At 36.3% G+C, this 15,178-nt stretch overlaps 1 pseudogene; it reads left to right on the forward strand.

The window, feature by feature from the left end:
- Nucleotides 1-8,429: 8,429 nt before the first annotated feature.
- LOC141498760 (solute carrier family 25 member 16 pseudogene) lies at nucleotides 8,430-14,635 on the forward strand (annotated as a pseudogene).
- Nucleotides 14,636-15,178: the final 543 nt, after the last annotated feature.

Raw genomic sequence — 15,178 nt, forward strand, 5'->3', positions numbered from 1 at the left:
CCAAAAATAACTTCCATACATATTTTTGTACAACTCAGTCCTGTTCTCTTTTCTTTGATCTCTTTATGATATGTACTTCATAAAATTATTTCTAGGATGCACAGACTGCAAGGTCAGTTTTTTGTGAACCTGCTGTGAATACGGCTGAGAAAAGGTGTGCAGGTGGTTCACACTTTACCTAGGTGGAACATTCTGTAGACCCTTATATAAATCAATTTTTACACAATGTAAAATTACCACAGGAAGTGGAAAAGAACGGAGGGAAGAAGAGAGCAGTGCTTCCATGGAGGAGAGGCCAGCACATGGTTTAAGGACACATGTTGCTTGGACACAGAGAAGCAAGAACATGAGGACAAACAGATGCTTGCTGGGGCAAGCCACATGAGGCTCTGGCTGGAGCTACAAAGAAGAACATTCCAGCAGTACAAAGCTGGGGGGAGGACATGGAAACATTTAGAAGAGGATAAGTGACAGGGAGGGAGCCTGGACAGACACACCTTACCCCAGAGTACTGATACAAAACAAGAATAGAGGGAACAAACTCTCCAGTGGGTGGACAGACACAAATCAAGGTCTCCTCTCTCATCACTGGAGATCCCAAGCCAAGCCCTGAGCCACCAATGGGGCTGGTTCCCTCTCTGCAAGTCTATTTTTCTATTTCATTTGGAGAAATTATTAAAAGGATTTTGTTGGGTTGTGGTGGGTGAGTGGTGGTAGGAGGCCTCAGAGTCCCAATCAGAGAGGCAGGAGAAGAAAGAGATCCCAGTACTATGGCCAAATCTGCATAGACCTTTTTTGGACTGCAGATTTCTTTCAGAATTCCTTCCAGAAAGCCCAATTTGCATAATGCAACTTTACAGAAAGCAAGATATGTCTATACTCTTTTCTATTCCCAGCTTTCTTCAGAGATCTCTCATATCTAAATTTTCTAAGATTCTTTTCATCTTCCTGAATTTTTTCTTATTTATTTTGATTACATTTATTTAATTCACAGTGGCAAAAGTTGAGGTCCACCACAGCTATTATATTACAGTATATTTCCTCCTGTAATTCATTTAATATTTCCATTAATAATTTGAATACAAGTCATTTCTCACATATGTGGTTACTATTGATATTAATTCATTGCCCATGCTTCCTTTGAACAAGATATAGTTTACCTGCTTGTCATTTTTAATCAAGGCTTTTTGGGCTTTTGTTTTATCTAAGAGCATTATTGCTACCAACTGAAATTTTATGTCAGCTAAAGTATAACAGCTTCTGCTCCAGTCCCTTATCTTAACTGTGTTTCTCTATTTTAAATGCACTTCCCACCCATAAACAGAAAACAATAAAAACATTGTTGGAGTCTGGTTCCTAATCAATTTTGCTGACCATTTTCATTTCTTCTCTGTCTCTTTTTATGCTCTCCCTCTTCTAATACCTATTTTAAAGAGGACTACTACCTTCTTTTATCAGCTTACCCTTTTATCATTCCTTTTGCTTTCTCTTATCCCCCTTTCTTATTAACCTGTAGGATAAGATTAATTTCTATGATAGAGTGAGTAAATATCTATTTTGACTTTTGTAACCAATTTAGATGTGAGGTTAAAACATTATTCCACTCCCATTTTCCACTCCACCGTAGAAGTTCTTAATTGCACATCTATTTTATGTGAGATCATTTTCCCATTCCTTCTTTCCCTTCTACCTTCTTCAAGGTAATTTATATTTCTCACCTATCCATTTATTTTACATCATCACTACCCTATTGACTCATTCCCAAAACCTCTTTCTATGTAAAATCCTACTACCTGCTCTCATCATAATAAAATCCTTGGCACATATGTGTATCATTTTCCCTTAGAGAAAAGAATACAGTTTAAGTTTATTGAGTCCCTTATAATTTCTCATTCATATTTACCTTTTAATGCTTCTTTTGGATCTGGTATTTGAAAGTCACATTTCCAACGCCTGTCTTTTCATCAGGAATGCTTCAAAAGAATTTATTTTTTCCAAATATTATTTTCCCTTGATGTTTCTGCAGAGAGTAGACCTATAGTAATTGGAATTTTCTTAGATCATGTGGTTCCAGTCACAAATATCATGTCCGCTTAGTGTTCTGACAGTAGATGCTTTTCTACAGAAAGCAAGTCTGTAGTAAGTGGATTAAGAAAGAAACTGGGAACTATTTCTGGACAAAGAAATGAACCTTTATTAAGAGAAGCAAAAGTGTGGTCTCAGAACGTACTGGACACACTGGAGGCCCCACCTTTGTATCTCTCAAATTGGCTTCTTTCCCCCAGAAGGTTTTTCAGGTTCTTTCTTACACTGGAATTTTCTTAGAGAGTGTCTATTACTACAAATATCTTCTCCTCTGAGTGTTCAGAGAGTAGATGTGCTTCCCCAAAAAGTAAGCCCATAGTAAGTGGAATGATCTCTCTTAGAGTGTCTTCACCCATTAGTATCTCATCCACTGAATATTCTGACATTAGATGTGGTTCCCCAAAGAGCAAGCCTGTAGTAACTGGAATGTTCCCAGAGAGGGTATCTCCCACCACAAGTATCTTTTCCTCTGAGTGTTCTGAAATTAGTTGTACTTCTATAGAGAGTAAGTATGTAGTAACCAGAATGTTCTCTGAAAGACTCTCCCACCACAAATATCTTTTCCTCTGTCTACTGTATAGTTGTGTTGACTTTTTCTCCTTCCTAAAACAAAAAATTCCATTGCCACATGATGTGACTCTCAGGGAGGCAGAGAGGGATAGTGAGGGAAATAGAAAACATCCATGAAAATATTTTAAATTTGGTCAAGAATCTGAAAGGTATTAATAGAGAATGGGAAGGAGGAAAGAAAGCAGTTTTGAATGTGCAGAGTGATTCCATTCATGTCTGCAATCTCAGGATCAGGACTTGGCTTGAAACCTCTATTGCTGAGAGAGGACACTTTTGACTCTTCTGCCCATTTATCTCCATCTGGCATCCACACGCCTGTTTTCTGTCCATCCGCAATTGAATATCATGTGTCTTTCTGTGGTCCACATATGGCCTATCTTATCTTCGATGTGGTTGTGTCCAGTCTATACATATCTGACCCACTTGTTCTTCTTACTGTGGCCAGGCCATCATGTGGCTAGCCCTGACACCCATTTAATCTTCCTTCTGCTCTTCCTTCTCTTTCCCCAGCCCCCATGTGACCTTGACCCATCCCTTGCCTCCCTCCCTTCACAGGTATGTGATCTGCTTCCTGCCTCTCTTCCTCCCTTGCAGGCAGGTTCAATGACAATTTCAAATTATGGTCTTAATTGCTCTACTTGGAGGATTGTTCAATGGTGCACTTTCACAAAACAAAAACTGAATTTGATTAAAAAAAAAGCAGATGGCATTGTTTGGAAAGCAGTTTGGCAGAAATACTATAGGAGAGAAGCATCTCACACTTTGTATCAAATAAAACTATAAAAGGATTATATATACATTATATATTATATTACATATATATTAAGGTACATAATATGATTATATTATATATAATAATATATTAACATATTATATATATTATAGATTATATTATAAATTATAGATTATATGTAAATATATTTAAATTATATATAATAAATAAAATAATAAAGTGCTAACTGATAATCATTGCTAATCACTCTAGGAAAGTCATGCAACTTATTAATTTATTCAATCATAGCTATTGATTAGACTCTTACTTTGTGCTATGCACAAAGAAGGACAGGTGGCTAATTGAAGCAATCAACAATCGTTTCTTAAGTTACTCCTGCATAGCACAACATGTCCTAGGTTCTGGAGAAGGAAACACTGTTAATGACAGTTTCTAACCACTAAATACTTTTGTTCTACTGTGAGCAAAAAAAAATACATGAAAGAACTTCGAGAAAAAATGCAAATAAAGGCAAAGTACAAGGCAGTCTGGTAGTGACAAGGCCACTAGTGGTTGGGATCACAAAAAGACTCATGGAACAGAAGATGCTTGAACTTCATCTGGATAAAAGAGAGGGATTATCTTAGGTCAAAGAACAGAGGGCCAGTTTCAGAGTCAGGAAGGCTCAGAACTCAAGTACAGCTTTGAACCTCAATATCAGGATACACACAATCAAGTCACCTAGCCTCTTAGTTCCCCAGATAGCTCTGGAAGGTCACAAAAACATTAGCATGGATTGTTAGTCTTACTGAGGAGACAGAAAAATAAAAGTGCTTGACTTGAAATACTGATTGCCCTTGCTAAACCTCATATAGGTAGTAAATGCCTGAGACTGGATTTGAATTCAGATGTTCCTAACTGCAGGCCCCATGCTTTTACCACTGTGCCAACTAGATGGAGTAATTCAGAGATCCCAGAAGACTGTGCACAAGCCAATATTAGGGAGACTGCTTTGAAGACAAGGGAGAATAGGAAAATAACTCATTCTCAGAGCAATTAATTTTTTCAAACACTCTGCAGCTTATAAATTCAACACTCATCCTTTCTTTGTCCTACCAGATTTAAAATCTCTTCAAATTTCTTTATGTATTGTGGGTGGAAGGGATTGGGAGCAATACCTATTATGCAACAGAAAATGTAAATTAATTTTCAAATACACAGTAAGAAAAGCTTCACATGTTCCATTGAAAAACTTGTACTTGACCATTGGACAATTCCTGACTTGGCAGGTATCTTCACTTTTTCCTCCTGCTTCCACTGGACTAGTTACAAGAGTAAATTCCTTCTGCAACACAATTAGCCCTAGTACCTCTAATAAATTAACATATATGTATTCCACACAGGTATGGTCTGCATCTTTCTTTGGAATTTGAATGCTTTTCCATTATGGCATATCATAATCAATGCCATCAGTCAGATGGTCTGCATACTTAAAAGTTTATTCCCTCTGAAATGGAGAATTGAATTTAATTAGCCCAGCCTGACACCAAAAAGGTGGAGAGAGCTTGCTAAGGTCTTGAAAATTGTATCAAAGACAGGATCTGAACTCAGATCTTCCTTCCCAGGAGACATAGCTACAATTCAGCCTATATAGCAGTAAGAACCATTTACAGGGACCTCATAAACTATGAAGCTTTAGCTCCCACCTTCCCTAACTCTAATGCATTTACACACACACACACACACACACACACACACACACTCTCTCTCTCTCTCTCTCTCTCTCTCTCTCTCTCTCTCTCTCTCTCCTGGAATATCTCTAGTGTTCACTTCAAACAGATGTTACTTCCATTCAGATGTATAACATTCATTCATCTAATCAACACTGACCAACTGTGGTGTGCCTCACTTTATGTCTTGGGTTTCTATGGGATAGTTTTAGGTGTGGAATGGTTTCATGAAGTACCTCATGTTCCAAGAAGGAATTCATGAATAATCAAGCTACTGGTATGAACCTGGGATGCCTGAAAGTTTAGGTATAGCAGGCAATTGATCAGTTCCCTAAGGCCTTAGAGCAATAAACCAAGGCCATACCCTTGATACTCTGTGCAATAAAATTGGGGTAGTGCCCCTATACCCCAAGACCTGATCTTAACTTTGAAAGACACAAAAAGGCTGGAAAATCAACAACAACAACAACAAAACAATGACCTTAGAAAACTCCTGACACCAGAAAACATGAAACCACAAACTCAGAAGAGGACAGCAATGCCAAAACATCCACATGCAAAGACTGAAAGAGAAATATGAATTTGTCTCAGGTCCAAAATATCTGCAAGAAATGAGAGGCAGTCAAGAGAATCATGTAAATAGAGCCACCAGCTTGTTAAAAGAAGCAGAAAAAAAGGGAGAAAAGGGTATAAAAATTACTTGAAGAAAAAAACTCCTTAAAAAGTAGAATTAGTCAAATAAAAACAGCTAACTGAAAAAATAATTCTTTAAACAATAGAATTGAATAATTACAAGCTAATTTAATGATTCTTAGACCACACGAATTAAACAAAATCAGAGGAATTAAAAAATAGAGTATGTAAATATAAAACTTCACTGAAAAAAAGAACAACAGACATACAAAATAGAACCATGAGAGATAATTTCAGAACTGCTGGTCTACTTGAAAGCCCTGATTAGAAAAGAAACTGGACAGTCTCTTTCAAGAAATTGTCATGGAAAGTTGACCTGATATCATAGAAGCAGAGAGCAAAAGAGACATTGATAGAATCCACTGAGCACCTCCAGAAAGGATACCAAAATGAAACTCCCAGGAATTTTATAGTCAAATTCCAGGACTTTCAGGTCAAGTGAAAAATAGTGTAGGCAGTCATAGAGAAAAAAATACAGATGTCAATAAGAGAAGAATAGGTAATGAGAAAAAAAGTTAAACTCATTGTAGTGATATACTTAGAGAATACTAAAGAATCAACTTAAAAACTAGATGAAATCATTAACACTTTTAACAACTTTGACATTAACATTAACTACTATAGTTAGTTTACAAAATAAACCAACATAAATCTTCAGACTTTGATTTCCTTTTTAATTTGATTGTAGGATTAAGTTCACTTCTTTTGGAAAAGTTAGCCTTAATACCTAAGTCAAAATAACAAAGATATTCTTTTGAGACTAGGTAACTTATAAATTTATTAAGTAGGTAGATGTATAAATCTATATCAATAAGTAGATGATAATTTAGAATAATATATATTTATAATTGTAGGAATAAAATAATCATGGTATTAAATTTTTTTAAAATTCTAAGTTCCCCTTTCTTGCACCTGGAGAAAGGAGAGTTGACAAAAATATAAAGATCTTTAGACTTAGTGAATAAGCTTCCTTAGCAAGTGGTTAAATATTATAATCTTCAATAATTGGGTTTCCCATTCTGGTAATAGAAGGATGTGCTTTAAAATAAGGATGATAATTATAAATTTATAGTACAACTGAAGACCTCTTGAAATAAATTTTTCTAGTTACCAAATACTTTAGCTGTAGAGCAAGAATTTCTGAAGTAATCACACTTTGATAGCTAAATGTTGCCAACAGTAAAAATTTTGGTTAAGAAAACCTGGGAGAAGCAAACCAGTCAGATGACCTGCCTTTTCTAATTGAATTATTTTCAAAACAAGTTTCCAAAGATTGATAATTATATTTTTAATTCTCTTTAGTCTTATAAACATAAACTCTGTAAATTACATCTTTGTCACTAATTACTCAGTCATTAGATGACCTGACAAGGGAAATCTGTCAATCATTCTATTAAATCAGTGTTTGCTTATTTGGATACTCTGAGAATCATTTCCTCATTCAGATAATTACTTTTAACAAACAGAATCAGTTTCTGCTTTGGGAGACCTCAAGTCAGAAACAGTATAGATTCTTAATGGTTGGTTAGAAAGAAATTACCAGGACTCCTGTGCTAGCACTACACACAAGATCAGAATGTCCTTAGATATTCCATTGCCTCTACAGACTTCTGGGTCAATATTCAAGGGCAGAGGAACACTTTCTGGCAAGAGTAAGTAAGAACTCTGTACAGCAGTATCCCTTCTGGTCACAAGGGATCGGGGATCCTGAGGAAGAGTATCACCTATGATGCCAATGGAACAGGAACCCTAAGGAGAAGTATCAATTGTTATCTCAAGGAAACAAAAGTTGTTTTTTTTTTTCCTGGGTAAGGAACAGAACATTGGCCAGGAAAGTAAGTGAACAAACTTCCCCTCAAATCACATCAATTTGAGACCACCAAAAAATTTTGAACTCCCAGAATTAGTTGTGAATACATCAATGTCAAAAAGCATGAAGTGTCAGATGATTTCTTTCTCCCCTCCCCCGCCCTGTCCCTGATTAAACATATTTGCACTTTAAATGAAGTATAAAAGGATAGCAATTACATTCATGAACAAAGCAAAATCTGAAACAAACCTAATTCAAAGTGATAAGTAGGGAAACTATATTGTCTTAAAATATACACAATAATACAATATCAACACTAAACAAATATGCATCAAATGGCAGAGCATCCAACTTCTTAAAGGACAAAGATAAATCAGTTACAAAAGGATATAGCCTAAAAGAAGTTATGGTGAAGCTATACTAATGGGTAACACAACTTACTCAAAATTAGATAAATCTATGCATAAAATAAATAAGAAGTCAAAGAGATGAAAATAATGTTTTTTAAAGTTATATTTGATAGATGCCCTGGGGAAAAATTAAATGGAAATATAAAGGAATATAACAGTTTCTCAGTTTAATATGGCAAAATGAACATCTATCTATTAGGGAATTAAAAACCTCATAAACAGGGTGGAGCCAAGATGGCAGTGTGAAGGCAGCATTTCCCAGAAACTCCTTCCCCCAAAACTCCAAAAGCCAACAATTAGCCAAAATTTAGAGGCGAAGAAGCCACAGAATGAGAGTGATACATTTTCCCAGTCCAAGATAACTTAGAAATTCTGAAAGAAAGGTGTGTTTCACCAGGACCAAGATTTGGAAAAAAGCCATGGATACAGCACAGAGCAACCCAGCCCAGCCCAGGAATCATGAGCATCAGCTTGAAGTGTCCTTGAAAGAACTCTGCTACACGAGAATGAGTGTGGAGTGAGGAGCACCCGCTGCAGAACCTGCAGTGAGAATCAGGGGAAACCAGGCTGCACCTCGAGATCACAGCCCATAGACAGTAGGGGGATAAGGGGAGACTGCAGAAATCTTTCTGCTCTCCCTAGCACAAGACTCTGCTGTTTGCCCACACTCAGATCCAGGTTGCAGTTTGGCGTTCCATACTAAGATAGCAGGGCTGCTTCTCACAGTTCCAGGGCAGAGGGGAGCACTCATGGTTATCTAGATATCAAATCATAGGCAAGAGAACATATGCTCTTGCAGGAATAAAAGTCCCAGTGGAGCATCCCAAAAAAACCCAAAGTTGGTGCCCTAATAATATTCAAAATCTCAGGAAGCACCCCCAAACCAGGCATAGGCTGGAGAAATGAGTAAACAGAGAAAAAAGAGTAACACCATTGAGAAATACAGTGTTTATGATCCCAAGAATCCTCCTCAATCTGAAGATAAGGAAGTACAAGCTCCTGCATCTAAAGACTCCAAGAAAAATGGAACTTGGGCTCAGGCTATAACAGAGCTCAAAAAAGATTTTGAAAACCAAATAAGGGCAATAGAAGAAAAATTGGGAAAAGAAATAAGAGAGATGAAGGAAAAATATGAAAAATAAATTAACAGTTTAGTCAAGGACATCCAAAAAATGCTGAAGAAAACAACATGTTAAAAAACAGCATAGGTCAAATAGATAAAAAAAAGTTATTGAGGAGAAGAATTCTTTAAAAAGCAGAATTGACAGGATGGAAAAGGATCACGCAGATGTAGAATGGAGCTAAAGGAAACTGATGACTTTACAAAAAGTCAAGACACAATACATCAACACCAAAAGAATGAAAAATTAGAAGAAAATGTGAAACATATCATTAAAAAAACAACTGATCTGGAAAACAGATTCAGGAAAGATATTTTAAAAATTATTGGGATACCTGGAAGTCATAATCAGGAAAAGAGTCTTTACTTCATTTTTAAAGAAATCCTACAGGAAAATTGCCCAGATATCTTAAAAGCAGAGGGCAAAATAGAAATTAAGAGAATCCACCTATTTCCCCCAGAAAGAGATCCAAATAAAACAACCCTGGGAATATTATAGCCAAGTTCCAGAACTCCCAAGTCAAAGAGAAAATGTTACAAGCAGCCAGAAGGACACAATTCAAATATCATGGAACTTCAGTCAGGATCGTACAGGACTTAGCAACAACCACATTAAGCACTCGTAGGGTTTGGAATATAATACTCCAGAAGGCAAAAGAGTTTGGAATGCAACCAAGAACCAACTAACCAGCAAAATTGAACATCCTCTTCCAGGGGAAAAAATGGACTTTCAATGTACCAGGGGGATTTCAAATGTTCCTGTTGAAATGAACACAGCTGAACAGAAAGTGTGACTTTCCAATAAAGGACTGAGGTGAAGCATAGAGAGCAGAGGAGAAGGGTAAAATATGAGGGACTTAATGATGATGAACTGCATGTATTCCTGCATAGAAAAATGATACCAATGATACTCAAGTGAAACTTCTCATTTAAAAGGAAAAGGGTAGAAGGAGATTTTATAGATGAAGCACAGGAGAGATCTGAATCTGAAGATATATTATATTGTAAAAATGGAGTTTATGGATAAAAGGGAAATGCACTAGGAGTAAGAGAACGAAGAGGTAGAATAGGCTAAGATATTTCATATAAAAGATTTTTTTTCCTTTTACAATGAGTTTTTGCAATGATATGGGAGGGGGGAAGGCAAGGGGGAATGAGGGAGCCTTCACTTTCATCAGAAATGGCTCAGAGAGGCTGTGAAATCATCCAACATTTCTGGAGGGCAATTTGGAACTATGTCCACTATGTCCAAAGGACAACAAAAATGTGCATACCCTTTGAGCCAGAAATACCACTATAGGGTCTATACCCTGAAGAGATGATGGAAAAGGCTAAAAGCATAACTTGTACAAAAATATACATAGTAGCCATGTTTGTGGTGGCAAAGACTTAGAAATCAAGTAAATATCCTTCATTTGGAGAATGGCTTAGCAAACTGTGGTATTTGTATGTCGTGGAATACTACTATTCTATTGTAAACCAGAAAGAATGGGAATTCAGGGAAGCCTGGGGCGATTTGCATGAACTGATGCTGAGTGAGATGAGCAAAACCAGAAAAACACTGTACATCCTAACAGCAACATGGGGGAGATGATCAACCTTGATGTACTCCCTCATTCCATCATCAGTGCAACATTCAGGGACAATTTGGGACTGCCTATAATGGAGAATACCATCTGTATCCAGAGAAAGAATTGTCAAGTTTGAACAGAGACAAAGACTGTTTACTTTAATTTAGGGGAAAAAAAAAACTGATATCTTATTGTCTGATCTTGCTATCTCTTATACTTTGTTTCTTCCTTAAGGATATGATTTCTCTCTCATCACATTCAATTTGGATCAATGTATACCATGGAAACAATGTAAAGACTGGCAAATTTCCTTTGGTGTGGGGTGGAAGAAGGGACGTAAGATTAGGGGAAACATTGTAAAACTCAAAAAAAAATCTTAAAATAAAGAAATGGCTCAGAGATGAAACAGCATACACACTCAATAGGGTACAGACATCTAGAGTGAAAAGGAGAGAAAGGGGAAAGGAGGAAGGGAGGATGTGAGTGATAGAGGAGACAGTAGATCATAGGAGAGAACAGTAAGATATAACACATTTTCTTCTTCACATCTTGTAAGGGGCTGGGATTGGGTTGCCTGTCCAGGACCATGGAGCCAGGTAGTTGCCTGGTCTCAGAGGTGGTAGGTGGGCTCGGGGCATCTTGGCCCCAGGGCCGGTGATCAGTCCTCTGCCCTACTCAGCCACCCTACAGCCCATTTTAGAAGAGGGATAGAGTCAAAGGAGAGAGAAAATATAATATATAGCAGTGGGGAGGAATGGATGGAGAGATTTACAATCAACAACAGCAACAGTGCAAAAATATGGAAGTTAATTTTATGATGGGCTTATCATAAAGAGTGTGATTCACCTGAGACAGAGCTGAAGGTATCAGAAGACAGACTGAAACATATTTTTTTTCTCTTTCCTTTACTTTATTTCTCATGAGGGTCTATATTTTTTGGGGGAAGAGGGTATTATGGTTATTCTTAAACAAGAATATTTTAGTAATGTATAAAAAATCACTGGTACAAAAATATTCATAGCTGTTCTGTTTGTGGTGGTGGTAAAGAATTGGAAATTAACGTAAATGTCCTTCATTTGGGGCATGGCTTAACAAACTGTGGTATATGTATGTCATAGAACACTATTGTTCTATTAGAAGCCAAGAGGGATGGGAATTCAGGGAAGCCAAGAAAGATTTGCATGGGCTGATGCTGAGTGAGATGAGCAGAACCAGAGGAACATTGTGTACCCTAGCAGCAACATGGGGGTGATGACCAACCCTGATGGACTTATTCATTCCATTAGTTCAATAATCAGGCACAATACTTTATTTTTCTTCCATAGGGATATGTTTTCTCTCTCATCACATTCAACTTATATCAATGTATACCATGGAAATAATGTAAAGACTAACAGACTGCCTTCTGTGGGGGGTGGGGGGGAGGGAAGCATGATTAGGGGAAAAATTTTTAAAAATTCAAAATAGAATTTTAAAAAATAAATAAATAAAAGGAACAAAACAAAAAATCCACACAAACATGGAGAAAAGCAGAAATAGTAAATGCAAACTTTACAGATCTTTCACAGGTCACAATGTGATATGTGACACTGAGTTGTGGAAACAGATTAGAAATTAATTGGAAACTAAATAATCTAATTCTAAAAATGAATGGCTCAAAAAATAAATCAGAGAATTAAATAATAATTTCATTAAAGAGAGTTACAACAATGAAGTAAATATACTAAAATTTTTGGGATGCAGCCAAAGTAATACTTTAGGGGAAGTGTCTATCTTTAAATATTTACATCAGTAAAACATAGAAAGAGCAGATCAAGGATTTGAGCATGAAAATTTTAAAAGTAGAAAAAGAACAAAGGAAAAATCTGCAAGTAAACATCAGAATGGAAATCCTGAAATCAAAGAAGAGATTAAGAAAAAATTAAAATAAAACTAATAAAAGTAGGTGTTGGTTTTATGAAAATATTAACAAAATATGTATATCTTAGGATAATTTGATTAAGAAAAAAAGAAAACCAAATTGTTAGTCTCAAAAATGAAAGGGTGAATGAATTACCAATGAAGGTGAAATTAAAGCAATGAATGGGAGTTATTGTGTTCTAGATGACAGCAAAGATGGTGAATTCATACTTACCAAAATATAAACTACCCTTGTTAAAGGTAGATGACATAGAAAATCTAAATAACTCTATCTTATAAAAGATATTGAAAAAGGAATAAATGAGTTTCCAAAGAAAAATGCCTAGGACAGGATGGATTTGAAAGTGAATTCTTTCAAACATTTAAAAACATTTCATCACAACTCCTTATAATCTATTTGAAAAAATAAGTTAGGAAAGAGCCAAATCAAATTGTTTTTATGGCACAAATATGACTTTGATATCTAAATAAGCTATGGAAATAGACACAAACTAATACATTCTCAGTAGAAGTATGAAACAGTAAATCCACTTTGAGAAATATTATGAAATTGTGCAAAGAAATAACATACTTTCTAAACTTTTAAAACCGAGACTCCAATACACCTCAAGGAAACCATCAGTAGAAAAAAAAGGCCCCATATACACCAGCATATTTATAACAACACTTTTGGGGACAGTTATGAATTGGAAACAAAGTAGATGTTCATCCATTGTGCAATGGCTAAGCAAGGTGTTTAACATGAATATCATGAGATACTATTACCATAGAGTAAGAAATGAATATATGGGCACTACCCCATCTGGTGCTGCTGTGTAGAATATTGTTAACCTGAATTTGTCAGCTTCTGCCATTAATTGGACTTAATACTCTGGGTCTCTGATTGCACTCCCCCCACCACAACCCAGGCAACTCCAAGGCAAGATCGTGGCACTGGCAGCCCCTGAGCCTGGAGGAACAGGATGCAGGAATTCAAGCCCACCATAAATGGTTTCAGCTCGTAGGGACTTCTCCTGGTTGTGCTCTGATGTGGCAGGATGTTGTTTCAAAACCATCATCACACCTTTGGATGGAGAGAAGATATTATTATAGGCACATAATCAACATTACAATCATTTAAGAGTGTTTTCCATATTGGTTGCTGTCCCCAGAAATGAAGGTTATCTTGGTTTGTGTAAAGGAAATGGAACAATGATGATTAGATTCTTTCCATATAGGGGCAATTAGGTGGCTCAGTGGATAGAGCACCAGCCCAGGAGGATTTGAGTTGAAATGTGGCCTTGGATACTTAATACTTACGTAGCTCTGTGACCTTGGGCAAAACACTTACCCCCATTGGCTTGAAAAAAAATAATAATCTATGCATATGGTGCAATTCAGTTACTGTCCATTGACCATAAGAAAAGTGAATTACCACAAAACATGAAATTTTAGGCACTGACAACAGATAACGACTGGCTCCCTAGCAGATATGTAAGCACTTACCTATACTTACACACTTGAAATGGTTAGAATTCACCTGGAAAGGAAAGGAGAATTTATGTACACAACAATTCTTCGTACATTCAAAACAAATGAGTCAAAGGAAGGCTATTTTGTGAAATTTATGGAGGATTGATGGCTACAATTGTAGGAATAGCCCCCTATACAAGAGTTTCTTTTTATCATTTTTCATTATCTTAAAGAGTTTTGGACCATCTCAGACTTCTACATTGCTTAGAAGACCTTATCTCATGGTTGTGAAAATGCTTAAAACCTTGCTTTGTGTTAGTGATGCTGGAGCAACAGTATAGACAATATCTTAACCACTTGATAGAACTCTTCTTCAGATGCATTTAGGGACTGTTCTCCCATATTTTTAAAACTGCTTCAAAATATTGAAGGCAATTAATATGAGTATAGATAGCAAGGGATTCACAGAGGCCTCTATCGTGGCCTGTTTCTTAATTTCATTCACTGTGGTCCCTCACAAGTTATGGTGTTCACACCCTATGAGTTCATGAAGCAGTTTTAGGCCCACAAATGAAATCCTGGTTTCCTTAAGAAACCACATCACAGCAGACAAACATATATCTGTTTTGGATAGCTAGCTAGCTAGTTAGCTAGCAAGCCAAACAGACAGATAATATTGGCATTTGGGGGAGGGGAGTGTGTGTGGATTAAATGAAGTTAAAAATTACTTCGTTGTTACAAGCCCTGGCATGGGGTTACTTGATTTTTTTAAGCCAGAAATCAGAAGTGCTTCCTCTCATTTTTTTTGATACCATAATTTGTGGTTTTCTGATATGAAACACATCCTTAGGCCAACTTTGGATATTTTATTAAGTGAAAGTTTCATCAATATAATTAAAAGATCTATGAAACTGCTGAGATTTATTGGTGCCCATTACAAGTTTTCTGAAATTTACTCTTAACTTTAGCATGTTCTTATGAGCATTATTTTTTTGGTTTATGTAACTTTATTGATGAAAAATAAATCAATTATTATCAGAGCTATTAGTTGATCACTGATTCATTTACAACTTGCATCATGTATTCAGTGTTATATTAAATAGTG

Source organism: Macrotis lagotis, chromosome X, assembly GCF_037893015.1.
Source record: "Macrotis lagotis isolate mMagLag1 chromosome X, bilby.v1.9.chrom.fasta, whole genome shotgun sequence".
Classification (NCBI taxonomy): Eukaryota; Metazoa; Chordata; class Mammalia; order Peramelemorphia; family Peramelidae; genus Macrotis; species Macrotis lagotis.